This window comes from Medicago truncatula, chromosome 4 (genome assembly GCF_003473485.1).
Source record: "Medicago truncatula cultivar Jemalong A17 chromosome 4, MtrunA17r5.0-ANR, whole genome shotgun sequence".
Lineage (NCBI taxonomy): Eukaryota > Viridiplantae > Streptophyta > Magnoliopsida > Fabales > Fabaceae > Medicago > Medicago truncatula.
This window is the reverse complement of record NC_053045.1, coordinates 63945118-63959744: the sequence shown is the minus strand read 5'-3', so window position 1 is coordinate 63959744 and position 14627 is coordinate 63945118. Positions and strand designations below refer to the sequence as shown.

The 14627-nt window shown below is 34.7% G+C and overlaps 1 long non-coding RNA gene across 1 annotated transcript; it reads left to right on the top strand.

Moving 5' to 3' along the window:
- The first annotated feature begins 5633 nt into the window (after positions 1 to 5633).
- LOC11437897 (uncharacterized) lies at positions 5634 to 6196 on the top strand. Its single transcript, XR_003011644.1, has 3 exons — positions 5634 to 5689; positions 5761 to 5886; positions 5977 to 6196. It is a non-coding gene; the product is annotated as an uncharacterized lncRNA (long non-coding RNA).
- The last annotated feature ends 8431 nt before the right edge of the window (positions 6197 to 14627 follow it).

The window sequence follows — 14627 nt, the reverse complement described above, 5'->3', positions numbered from 1 at the left end:
AATGACCAGAGCACTCTGGAGAATAATTAAATTAAACAAAAATATAATATTAATAGTTAATATAGGACCAGAGCACTCTGGATTAATTTAATTAACAAGGACCAGATTGTTCTGGAGAATAATTATAATATTAACAGTTAATTTAGGACCAGAGCACTCTGGATTGATTTAATTGACAAGGACCAGATTGTTCTGGAGAAAAGTTAAATTAAACAAAAAATATATTATTAGCAGTTAATTTAGGACCAGAGCACTCTGGATTGAGGTGTGTATTTTAGTGTAAAATAAATGAAAAGATATATATATATATATATATATATATATAGAGAGAGAGAGAGAGAGAGAGAGAGAGAGAGAGAACGAAAGGAAAAAGTGAAAAGGAAAAGAAAAAGGAGGAAAGAAAAGAAAGGGGAGATGATATACCTTTGTGGGAGAGTAGAAGAAAGAAAGAAAAAAAAAAGGGGTTGTTTTGTTTGATTTTTGTTTGTTTTGGTAATGAGGTGTGTTGTTTTGTGTTTGTTTGTTGATGGTGATGAGAAAGAAAAGAAAGAAAGAAAGAAGAAAAAAAAAACTTTGTTTGAAAGTAGTGAGCACCTTCACTTTGAGAGAGATTCAATTCTTTGTGTGTAAGCCTCCCCCTTTACCATTGAGGTATGCTTGTATTTATAGAGGTGAAAGACTTGGAGTTTTACAGACAAAAACAGCTGTGTTTTCCTTGCTAAAAACAGCCCATGTGCTTATGTTTTTGTTGCTTGGAGTGCAAGAATGAGAAAAAAGTGAATTTTGTTCATGCAGAACGTTCTGGAACTTCCAATTGGCAAAGAGAAAAAGGTGGACGCGTGAATGCAAGCTGTAGAAGTTTGGAGGCCACTTGCTTTTTTTTACAGCTGTTTGGCACTTCTTTGAAAGCTACAAGTGCTGTCCTTTGTTGCTTTGAGAGCAAGAGTGTCCAAGTTGTAAAATTTGCCACATGAAGAATGTTCTTAAGAACATTCTTGTTGTTCCTTTCCTTTTTGAGACAACCACACGTGATGAAAAAACAGTTGTGATCTGGTGGCAACATGAGGGAACATGATGATGTCATTCTTATCCCTTTGAAGTTCCAACAGAATGTTCTCAAGAACGTTCTTTTAGTTCCATGCACTTTTGAAGCAAAACGTGTGGTGTTGTGCAGCTGTAATCTAGTGGCATATTTGAGGGGACATGATGAGGTCACTTTATTTCACTCGTAGTACGACCAGAACGTTCTGGAGAACGTTCTGGTAGACTATTCTTGATGAATTTTCATTTTATGCCTTTTTTAATAAAAATAAAAACAAACAACATAATAAAATAATGATAATAATAATAACGAAAAGGACTAGAATAATATGACTAAAAAAGTGGTAAAAAAAAATGAACAAAAAATGAAGTATTTAAAATACGTCTCTGCCGAAATTTTTCCTAAAAAGGCAAAAAATTCCGGGTCAAAAGACAAATGAAATGGGATCTTAGGTCAAAAATTGGGGTATGACAGATGCCCCTATTTAAGTTTTCTTCGTCTGAAGATTTAAAGATGAAATCTTGGATTTGACGGACCGAAGAGACTTAAATACAAAAGTGCATCAATTTTGACCTAAGATGTTATGAATGCTCGTGATGTAATTATGAATGCAGGATGACAAAGATGACTTGACTGAGATGAGAAACAACAATAGGATACCCAAGTTTGTTGAAGAGGGGGATCCAACTCTGTTAGGGGAATGTAGTTTCACTGGGGAAAACGGTTGTCTACTGTCGTATTGATAGCTGTATGAAGACAAGATTTGAAAAAAACACTGTCTACTATCGATAAGATAAATGTATGAAGACAAGATTTGAAAAAAAACACTGTCTACTATCGGTAAGATAAATGTATGAAGACAGATGACATAGAACTTGAACGTTTGATAAAATGGTTAACTCAAGCGGTTCGTTGGTGGACTTTGGCAGTTTGAAATGAGATAAAAGGGCAGGCTCAAGCGGCCCGTTAGTGGACTTGGTGACTTGAAACAAGATTAAAAGTAAATTCAAGCGTCCGTTGGTGGACCTGGTGACTTGAAACAAGACAAAAGGTAAATTCAAGCGCCCATTGGTGGGCTTGGTGACTTGAAACAAGGTAAAAAGTAAACTCAAGCGCCCGTTGGTGGACTTGGTGACTTGAAACAAGACAAAAGGTAAATTCAAGCGCCCGTTGGTGGACTCGGTGACTTGAAACAAGGTAAAAAGTAAACTCAAGCGCCCGTTGGTGGACTTGGTGACTTGAAACAAGAGAAAAAGTAAACTCAAGCGCCCGTTGGTGGACTTGGTGACTTGAAACAAGAGAAAAGGTAAATTCAAGCGCCCGTTGGTGGACTTGGTGACTTGAAACAAGACAAAAGGTAAATTCAAGCGCCCGTTCGTGGACTTGGTGACTTGAAACAAGGTAAAAAGTAAACTCAAGCGCCCGTTGGTGGACTTGGTGACTTGGCATAATGATAAAAACCAAACTGAGGGGACATTATTAAACAAAACTTTGTGTGATTAATGCAACTATGTACGAATGATGTGATGCATACGTTGTGTAAGAGTACATGAAAGTGTTGATACATGGATGCATGGATGTATGAATGTATGAATGTAAATTGCATGAGTGTATCTATTGTATGTGATACTAACACTCGGCAAAATTCCTTATTGGGGACAAAGTAACAACATACGTCTTCTTTGGGGACAAAACCCATTAAAAGTCTGGAAAAAGTTGCCATTTGTAAGCTGATACATAATGTTCTTCCATTGACACACTTTCGTCATTGTGCCCTCTTTTTTTTGAATTTTCACAGCGTCCAATCATGCTTGTCCGGTGGGGTCTAATCATTCTTTGAGGAACGTGCTGACGCATGCTTCCTTCACTCTCTCAAGTCCTAATATGTACTTGTGCATTTATGCCTTTTTAAGAGACATGGAAAAAAGTTTTTTTTTTAGAATTCTACTTCGAAATATTATCATCAAACAATGGAAAGAACTTTAAAAATAGAATAAAAGGGGAATTCCAAACAGAAGGGCCATGGGCTCAAATATTATTGATTGAATGACAGCCTGCAGATGGCATGACTTCATGGATTTTTTTTTTTCAAAATTTAAAAAAGTGGTAATTTTTAAAATGGGAAGGTACATTGAACTTCATAACCCCATTTCCCCTTACAACTCTTGAATTCTGCTGCTTTTGATGCTTTAGATTTGGAGATTCTTTGATAGCAAACATGCCCCAAGTGGATTGTGCCTGACTGGATGCAGTTACTTTGTCTTTTTCTTTTTATCCTTAACTTTTGCATAGACCGCCCTTTCGGGTTTTTAGCCTACCAGGATAATGATTTCTGTTTAATGTCTCTTATTTTTGCCTGAGCCGCCCTTTCGGGTTTTCAGCCCACCGAGACGCTCATTTTTTCCTAAGCCGCCCTTTTCGGGTTTTCGACTTACCGAGCTGTTCTTATAACTTTTAGACAAAGTATTTCTTGACTGCATCTGTGTTCACAGGACGTTGAAGTTCTTCACCATCCATGGTTTGAAGAGTCATGGCACCGCCTGAGTAAGCTTTCTTGACAACATACGGGCCTTCATAGTTAGGCGTCCACTTGCCCCTAGAGTCGGGTTGGAAAGTCAAGATCTTTTTGAGCACAAGATCACCTTCTTTGAATTCACGGGGATGAACTTTCTTGTCAAAAGCATGCTTCATCCTCTTTTGATACAGCTGGCCATGACAAAGAGCAGACATGCGCTTTTCTTCGATCAGATTCAATTGGTCATACCTACTTTGAACCCACTCAGCCTCTGATAATTCAGCCTCCATTAAAACTCGTATTGAAGGAATCTCAACTTCTATGGGAAGTACTGCCTCCATGCCATATACCAAAGAGAAAGGGGTTGCCCCTGTTGATGTGCGTATAGAAGTACGATATCCATGTAATGCAAAGGGAAGCATCTCATGCCAATCTTTATAAGTCACCACCATCTTCTGGATGATCTTCTTTATATTTTTGTTTGCAGCTTCGACAGCACCATTCATCTGAGGTCTGTAAGGCGAAGAATTATGGTGTTCGATCTTGAAATCATCACACAATTCTTTCATCATCTTGTTGTTCAGATTCGTCCCATTATCTGTAATGATCCGGCTAGGGACACCATAGCGGCAAATAATATGATTCTTGATAAACTTGACTACCACTTGTTTGGTCACATTAGCATAGGATGCAGCTTCAACCCACTTGGTGAAATAGTCAATAGCCACTAGAATGAAGCGGTGTCCATTTGAAGCTTTGGGTTCAATTCTTCCAATCATGTCAATGCCCCACATAGAGAATGGCCACGGAGAGGAAAGTACATTGAGTGCAGTTGGCGGTACATGAATCCTATCGGCATAGATTTGGCATTTATAACACCTCTTGGCATGCTTGTAACAATCAGCTTCCATTGTCATCCAGTAATAGCCTGCTCTCAACATCTTCTTGGCCATTGTAGGTCCGCTAGAATGAGTTCCGAAGGATCCTTCGTGTATTTCATGCATCAATAAGTCCGCCTCATGTTTGTCAACACATCTGAGCAACACCATGTCAAAGTTTCTTTTATACAAAATGTCCCCGTTCAGGAAGAAATTGCCAGACAATCTTCTTAGAGTCTTCTTGTCTTTATTGGATGCTCCAAGTGGATACTCTTGCCTTTGAAGGAAGCATTTGATATCGTGGAACCATGGCTTGTCATCAACAACTTCTTCAATGGCGAATACATGAGCGGGTCTCTCGAGATGTCTGATATGGATCAATGGCACCTCATTCCAACGATTTACTTGGTACATCGAAGACAAAGTAGCCAAAGCATCCGCCATCTGGTTCTCATCACGAGGAATATGGTGTAGCTCGACTTTGTTGAAGAATGTCAGTAATCGTCTTGCATAGTCTTTGTAGGGAACCAATCCGGGGTGACGCGTCTCCCATTCTCCTGTGATTTGATTGATTACAAGGGCTGAGTCACCATAAATGTCGAGGTTCTTGATTCTCAGATCGATGGCTTCTTCGATACCCATGATACATGCTTCATACTCTGCAATGTTGTTTGTACAGTCGAATGTTAACCTGGCAGTGAAGGGGATGTGTGCACCCTCAGGAGTAACAATGATTGCCCCAATTCCGCTACCATAAACATTAACAGCTCCGTCGAATATTAGACCCCATCTTGATTCAGGATCTGGACCTTCCCCGAGCAGTGGTTCATCGCAGTCTTTCATCTTTAAATACATAATCTCTTCATCAGGAAAGTCGAACTTGATAGGCTGATAGTCTTCAATCGGTTGGTGAGCCAAGTGATCAGCAAGGATACTTCCTTTGATTGCTTTCTGGGAACGATACTCAATATCATATTCGGATAATAACATCTGCCACCGGGCAATTCTTCCTGTCAAAGCGGGTTTCTCAAAGATGTACTTGATCGGGTCCATCTTAGATATCAACCAAGTAGTATGACTAATCATATAGTGACGGAGGCGTTTGGCAGCCCAGGCTAGTGCGCAACAGGTCTTCTCGAGCATGGAATAGCGAGATTCACAATCAGTAAACTTCTTGCTCAAATAATAAATGGCATGCTGTTTTCTTCCGGTTTCATCGGGGTGTTCGCAGGCAGAACAGCTGATGAGTTGAGGGTAAAGTATTCTCTAAAACTAAATAGCCTAATCTTTGTATTGTATATTAATTGTCTTCAAATTGCATACAGGATAAATACAAAAACATGGAAAAGGATAAATATGAACAGATGCTAAAAGATACAAAAAAGAAACAACAGATGGAAGGAAGCTCGAGAGATTGCATGATGTTGCTCGATAATGGAAAAAACAATATGGTAATGTTAATGATACCATCATCTATATTTAGTATTATGTTTTTGAATAAATTTGAATTAAATGGTTAGTTTTTTTCTTTTTACTTCCAGCTGGAAGCTGTGCTTGTTCGGAATGAGTTGCTGAGAAAGACTTTAGATACAACGGACATTGCGGTTAATATCATGCAAGCAGAGGAAGAAGAAAAGGAAGAATAGATATATTTTTTTGGTAACATTTGCTTGCAACTGTGTTTAAATCGACTCGTTGAACATACCTGTAGCTACTATATAATATTGGTGCGACAAATGAGTGTAAGCAAACATTGCATCATCTGTGTTTTTTTTCTTTCTTTTTTGTGGAAAAGAGCCTAAATCACTAGTTACCTTTCAAATTGTCTGGAAAAAAAATGATAGCGAGTCATTTCCTATGTCCTACTTACATAACTGGTACCTACCTTCTTTATGTGAAACACTTTGCAACCTTGAATTGAAATTTTGTTTTCTTCATTAAATTCTTCGTACAGGGAACCTATGATTGAATAGTTTTCCTTAGGAATTCGCTTGACCAAACGTAATTAAACTCTTTTTTGAATATTTTTTTCTCTTTCTCCTTTTAACCATTCATTTTTGCTTTTGCAGCAATTAGGAATTAGGAACCAAAGTAAGAAAAACTTGTGCACTAGAATTTGTGATGCAATTTATTCATTGAAAGCATTATGAGTTCATATTTATGCTGAAATTGAAGCAATGTAGATAGGCATGGTAGGAGAGTCCATACGGGTATCCGTCCGAACCAAACTCGATTTGTTGGTTTTTTCTACTTTGATTGGATTTAGGTATGGTTCAAGTTTTATCCGATTTTAAAACAAGGGTATGAGACGGTTAATGAGGTAATAGGTACGTACTCCGAACCCATACTTAAACTTGTCCCAAATATAGAAAATCACTTCATTACCTCTTTTATATGAATAGAAACTCAAATCCTAAATCATTTCACTCTCAAAGTTAGAGTCAATCTATCAGACGACACCCACTCTTCTCTTCTCAATCCACATCTCACACCCGACAATCTCTATCTTTTCTATCACCATAGTCATTAATCGCTATCATATCTTCTCAATCAGTCTCACTCATATATTTAAAACGCAAGTTGTCCTCGGTCTCGCCAACATCTTCACTTTCTCCGTCACCATCATCTTTAGGTGTACTGGTGTTTGTTTCAATGATTACATTTTCAATCCTGGGAATAGCATTCCCTAGAACATTATTCCTAGGAATCTTAATCCTATCAATATGTTTGGTAATTAAGTTAGTTTTCCAGGAATATTTTGAAATATATTTAATTTATAATTTAAAACAAAAAAATAAAAAGTTAAAAAAGTGTGATAGTGGGAAGTTATGGGTGGTTACCTCTTATTCCTATAAGAATAAAAAATTCTCATACTTTAACATGGGAATAAAGTGTGGAAAAGTCGTGTAAATTTTATTCCTATAAATAAAATGTACTTGGGAATAATTTATGAAAACTTGAAACAGACATGGGAACCAAAGATTCCCAATATCACATTCCGGAAAATAAATTTGCAATACATGAAACACCCTTAGTTCCTTCAACTCCGTTTACCAATCAATATCTATTATCTAGCATAGGTAATTTGGGTTATCTTTTTAATTTTGCGGACCAAAAATGTTTAATTTTTTCCTATTTTTTAAATATGTGGACCAAAATCATGAAATTAGAAATTAAGAGGGGAGTGGTTATGGTGCATAAGGATTTCCTTATGCACCGTGCATAATTGCATAATTACACCCCAATCCATTTTGTCATACACCCTCCAAACCAAACGAAAGCCCATTTGGTTTCACAACTATTTTCATTTCTCTCCAAAACAAAAGCCCATTTCTCATTGAGTAAGGTTTTTCATTGAATCAGTCGGAAACCGAAACCAAACGCTCACAACCTCGCCGGAAACCGTCGCTGTGTTTGTCTTCATCACCGGCGCTGTCTTCATCACCGAAAACGATCTCAAGGTGCTGAAGTAAATCATTGAATCAGTGAGGACTCCTGAACCAGTTTCGTCACCTTCGCCGGCGGTAGTTAAACGAACGGTTTCTGCTCGGTGAATGCATGCTAACTTCATTTTTCACCGTCGTTGTCTTCATCGCCATCACCGTCACCGAAATCATCATCACCGTCACCAAACGAAACAAACAACAAAATGTTGAAAACAAAACAGGTTCAAACTTATCATATATGATTTCTTGCTCATTTTCACTGTCGCTGTCTTACATTGAACATTGTTCTCAAATAGTTTTGAAATTATCTCAAATTGACAGTTTAATTTCAAATTGAAATGGTTTCAGAGTGTTTGTGCCAAGGGAGTGAATCGACAAATGAAAATTAGTCCCTAGTGAACTGAAATTGATGTGAGAACAATGTTCAATGTAACATGTTTAACATGCAACATCATAGCCTCTAACATAAATAGTTTTAAAATTGTATATGTTAGTTGGAAATGGTTTCAGTGTGTTGATTTGAAACATTAGCTGAATTGAAATTGATTATAGGTTTAGAACACATTAATTCATAAGTTCTATTTGCTTAGGTTTTGTATCCAGGGGATTAATCCATTCATGGTTTTTATGACATTCAACCGATTTTTTATCCCAAAATCATTTTGCTTGGGAAATGGTTTTTGTACTTAGATTTGGAGTTAGACCTATTTCAATCAAACAACCACCGATGTACATGTACTGACTGCGTCGGATTTCGGACTACATATGTTTCAAATTCTAACTTCTTTTGAGCTTTGTGCCTGTTTTTACACAAATCTGATGTGGGACTTGTTGTGGTATACCACACGTCTGAAAAGAAAATCAAAGTTTCAAGTCTAAGCTTATGTGTTGTGCTATGATGGATAACAATTCAACTTCATTGCACCATCATGAAAGCTTTACTTGCTTTGGATAATAAAGTATGATTGAATAAGCATAAACTACAATGCACCTTCATGATTGGTAAATAGTCTATTGGGTCAGCTGTTACGGGTAGTCATTGTTTAGTATGCTAAAGTGGCTGCGTTAGTCTTGGTTTGTTTCAAATTCTAAATACTAGAAAATAATTACAAAATATTTGAGCTTGCATTCATGACATCATTGTCATTTAGAGAATGACAATGTAAATTAGTTGCATTGTCATTTAGCCCTTGAAAATATAGCATCTTTTGGTTTTAGTTCATGTAATTTTGCTTTTGATTATTGATGTTTTGTTTTAATTTTGTTGTTATTTCACCTGATCACGAAATGAAAATGACTTCTTTTTTCCAAAATCAAAGTCTTTAGGGTTGTAGTCAATGATCTCTGGCTCAGGGAACCCATCAGCCTGAAATTACCAAATAAACAAAAGAAATAGTGCTTCTTTAGGGTTGTGACAAGTGTATGTTTAAAAGAAAACAATTGCTTCATTTTTCTTTCAACGACAATTGTTGTTGAATAGTACTTCTTATGATCTAGTGGAAGAAAATGAACATAACAGTACTTCTTATGATCCTTTTACTTAAGTGGTATGGTATATAACTTTCTTATTCTTCATGTCACAAATATAACTTATGTGTTGTTAATCAAATATCATGTCACTTGTAAGTGTTTTTTTATAAAGTGTATCATGAATGTTTTGTCTAAACAACCTTATTTGATAGATCAATTTAATGTATTCTACTGTCAGCATATGTTTCAGAGCTTCTATAAGAGTATCTTTTTTGTTAAGTATCTCTTGGTCCTCTTATACATTTGTTTCTGCTGGTTTTAGTTAACGTACATTCTAAAGTCATTTCAAAGCTTATGTTTTGTAAAGATGCCACGTGTCCTAGAAAAGGGGTCATAATCGCAACTTTTTGTAAAGATAAGGGGTCAAAAAACATATTTTCCTTAGGTTAGGGGTCAAAAGAGCATATTTCCCTAAACATAGGGGGTCACTTTTGCCATTTTTTTTAATAGGGGGCCAAAATCGCAACATTTGAAAACTTAAGGGGCGAAAAATGAAGTTTAGCCTAAAAAATATTACTGAAACCATAAGTATGGTTTAATGGTTTTGATAGTATTCTATGTGAAACCAAACTAATTGTCTAATGGTTTTAACATATAATCATCAATACATAACAATAAAGAATGTGAAATGTATAATTTCCAATAGATCATATCAAAATATTCCCGATAAAATCTATTACAAACTTATAACATAAAAACAATCAATCAATGACCACTTTTTTTTAAAAGTTTCATCATCTTTCTTTTGTTTCTTCCGATTTATAAGGAATTTCTGCCTCTCTAGTTTTTTCATAATCACTTTTAAGTCGCTTCTTTTGGATTTGATCTTTCTTTGAACTTTGATGTAGTGGACTTCACCCCAGCAGATGGTTCATCGACAGCAGCTACTTTTGAAGACTTGGATGGCGTCACGGAAGATGGGTCTGGACGAATACCTTTAGAAAGAATCAACTCCTCTGCCTTTTACCCAGCTTCAAGAACACCGTTGAGAAAAATTTCAGATGCCTCCGAATCTGCACAAAAACGTGTAGAAAGCTGAACGGTAACAACACAAATTTGTTGATATCTTTGTGCTTGAGTGGTGTCTTCAGTGCCAACATTGATGATAGATTTCAGCTTATCAACAGACGGACGCACATCTCTAGTCCAACGCTTCAAAACATATTGTTCAGGTATTGTCTTCAAAAAATGATAATGTACATAACCACCTAAGAACTCCAAGATCTTCAAAAAATGATATTGCACATAACCACCTAAGCCCCTGTTCTCAAACATACGACATGAACAACTAAAACTTGTGCTTCTAATGTCAACTGTGACAACCCTTTCATTAAGTCGATCATGATCTTCAAAACTTGGGAAAAGGTTTTCTTGAAGTTCTGCATCCAAAACATCGACATTAAAAGACTAAAGACTTCCATGATTCTTTATTTCTAGGGGAGTAACATTGAGAACTATCATGAATCAGTGATGAAGTTTCAACACTCAGTTGTCCACTCTCAGATGAAGTTGATATCAAATCCATTGAAAACAGCAACAAACAATGTTAAGAACAAAGAATCATTAGATATGATAAACTGAAGCTAAATTGTTCTTTTACATATCATAACAGAAATTGATCCTCATCCAATTGCTAGATGAAGTTTGAGAATTGCACGTTGTAATGTTTGTAAAAGTTGAGTTCTGATTTTCTTTTGTACATATACTTATAATATATGGTAATTTGTTAAGGTTGTTATAATTGCGACTTATCTAGCAAAAATGTACGATTCAATGATTATATTTAGATAGCAATTTCAAGTTTACTCGCTTGTAAACTCGAAATCTAATGAAATTGGAACAACAAGTGAGTTTAACTCACAAATGAGAACAAAGTTGTGAAACTGAAAACATAACAACATGATGATTACAACATATTTTAGTAATGAATAATAAGAAGCATTGGTGAATACCAATTTACAATATCACCCTTTTGATGAATACCAATTCCATCAAATGTTGCTGTCCATGATATTGACAAAATAATAACACCAGAAGCAAACACACCACTTGCAGATACATAAGAAAGAAAACTCAAATTATCTAACCAAATTGTTGGCAAGATAATCACTGCAACCAATATCACAAAGAATTTCTTTGCACCAATTGATAATCCAAATACTTGAAACTCTTCAATTGGGAATAAATTACTCAAATTATCACCTTCTAGAATCAAGAATCCAATTGAAACCAAGTATAGCTCTGTGTACATTGATATTGATACTATTAATCTTCCTATTTTTCCAAATGCAAGTTCACCTATGTCAGGATATGTTTTAATGTTTGAATTTTTTTCCATGCATCTTTTCGTTAGTATGCCTGTGTAAAATGATGCTGCTGCAATAGAAAATAAAAGTGCTAAACTTAACCATCCTCCTGAGGCTAATGCATATGGAACTGAAAGTATTCCAACACTTGTGAAAATCAATGTCACATGAAAGTACCCGAAATTTCACTAAAAGCAAGAGCATAACAGCACAGAAATTGGAGTTTTAAAAAATAACATTTCAATGTTCATTGTTTGGGGCGATAATTTCTCAAAAAGCAAGAGCATAACAAAATTTCAATTACTCTTTAAAATTGCACAATGTTAATCAATTTATCCTAAAAAAAAACACCCCCTCCATCAAATTTTTCTGTTAGTCAAGATGGCGTTTTGCAAATACCCTTTGAAATTCTGCACTTATGTGCAAAATGTCTCCTGAACTTGAAAATTTATATTTTTTTCCATATCCTTAAAAGTGACTGCATTATTACCAAATTCGCTTAGGTAATCAACAATATAAATTCAACTATCCAGGGACAGAATTAAGACTCTGTTTAGATAATCTAAAACGAGCGGAATGGAATGGAGTGGCATGGAATGAAACGGAATAGATATTCCATTCCACTGTTTGGACTTTTTATGATGGAATGGAATAAACTTCCCATTCGATTGTTTGGAAAATGAATGGAAGGAAGAGAGTTATAACTTATTTATTTCATTTTTACCCTTATTTAATTTAAAAGTCATGTACAAAGTATATTTACTTATCAAAACAATGTTAACTAAAATAAAAAATATCAGAAGAATAACAAGAAAGCAAATGCAAATGATTTGATAAAATAAGAATACACTACTAGATACAGGAAAGCAACTCAATATTTCATTTTTTCCATTGTCTGAGGCCGGCCATTAAGGATCTTTTTTTAATTGTTTTAATGATTCCAAAGCTCAATCCTACATCCACTAAATTTTGCTAAATAAATCAAACAGTGAGCATGTTTCTTCCTTCAAATATTATACGTTTCTGGATTTTATTGAATTGTTATCAGGGATGTTTCTAAATTGGAGTTTTAATACCTTTAAGTTGAGTACATTCAAACGAAATTGCAGTTTAGTGTTTTAAAACACTGTACTACTTGAAGAATACTAGAAAAAAGATGAAGAAACAACATGACCCAAATTAAGAACAACAAATAGGAACGATAGAAGAAATGAAATGGTTTATGAAATAAAAAAAGAGACAAAATTGTAATTGCATTATTATTGTTGTTTGATTCCTTTGCATACACTCCAAATTGGAAGGAATGAAAAATTAGAAGAGTGGATGATATTGGATGGAATGAATTCCATTATATTCCATTCACTTATTACTAAACCAAACAATGGAATGATGTTACTCCATCCGTCCCTAATTATAGGACCTTTTAAAAAAATAACGGGAATTAAGATAGTGGATATTTGTATTAAATATGTTTGTAATTACTATTGTTTTTACAATTTTATCATTTAAGAGATAATTGGTTTATGTTGATTGCTGATTGAAGAAAATAATGAGATAATTTTTGTTGTTAAATATGAGTAATTTTTGGTATTTATGCATTTTTTTTTTTTGGTAAGAGGTATTTATGCATTACGTACATACGATTAATTTGGTTTAAATAAATTAGGATAATTTTTGTTGTTACACAATTATATCAATTTATTGGATATATCAATTTCATTAAAATCTAGTAATTAACTTTTTTTTTAAACATCAAAATTTTATTAAGCCATGCAAAGTGAAAGAAACAGAAAATATCACAAAATCTAATAATTAACTTCTTTTTGCGTTACTGTTTTCTTCAACCTGTGCCACAACCCAATGTTCTTAATAATTCTCCACCGCTTGTTTGTTCATTTGTTTTTGTAATAATAGAGATCCTCAAAATGGGATTGCAATGAAAATTCATTCTCCAACAAAATCAATTATAATTTCTCTTTGAAGCTTAACCATGTCTTCTTCCAAATCTGACCAATTTGATGCAGCAACACCGACGGCAAACCCACCCACCATCAATATGTAGAAGATAAAGGAATTAGGATTGAGATTAAGTATTTGCAAAGTTGCAATAAGATTGAGAACTGACATAGAAGACACTATTTTGAAAGAAATATGATTCGAGATGTAAGAAAAACGTTGCATAGAGATAAGAAGAAATACAGTGTGACTTTTACTCTTTTTGTGTTTTTGCAAATCGATATAAAACAAAGGAACACAATTTCTAATACAATTGACTAAAATTCACATCTTCTCACCAAATCTCAATCTTTATGATGATTTGATCTAACAACTCACATGATGTCAATAATAAATAAAAGGTGACAACTAGGGTACTTATGAAAGAATGGTGGGTAATTTACCCCAACCAATACACATTAGCCACATAAGCACATTTTTAAGTGGTATCCATGAACTATCTTGACCCACCAACAAATTGCTCATTTTCATTGGTTGGTGGGTAAATTACCCACCATTCTTCAAAGATAATCTAAAAAAAACCTAAATAAAAAGGAAGCACGTTAAGATGCAAGTAGGAGATTATCACTATATGTTATACTCCTTGATTTATTATTTAATGATAATCTTCTATTAACATCATAATGTGCTTCATTTTTATTTATTATTGACATCATATGAATTGTTAGATCAAATAATTATAACGGTTGAGATTTGTTGTAAGACCAAACACTTACACCTGGTGTCAACGAATATATATAATGCTATTAATTTACACGCATCTAATAACATTAAGCAGTAAGTTAAATCCGTTTTTGACCAAAAAAATCAATTCTATTTTAAAGGAAGCCAATCGTTGAGTATATGACTAAATAATAATATCTTACGCTGTTGAATGTTATGAAGCAACTATTT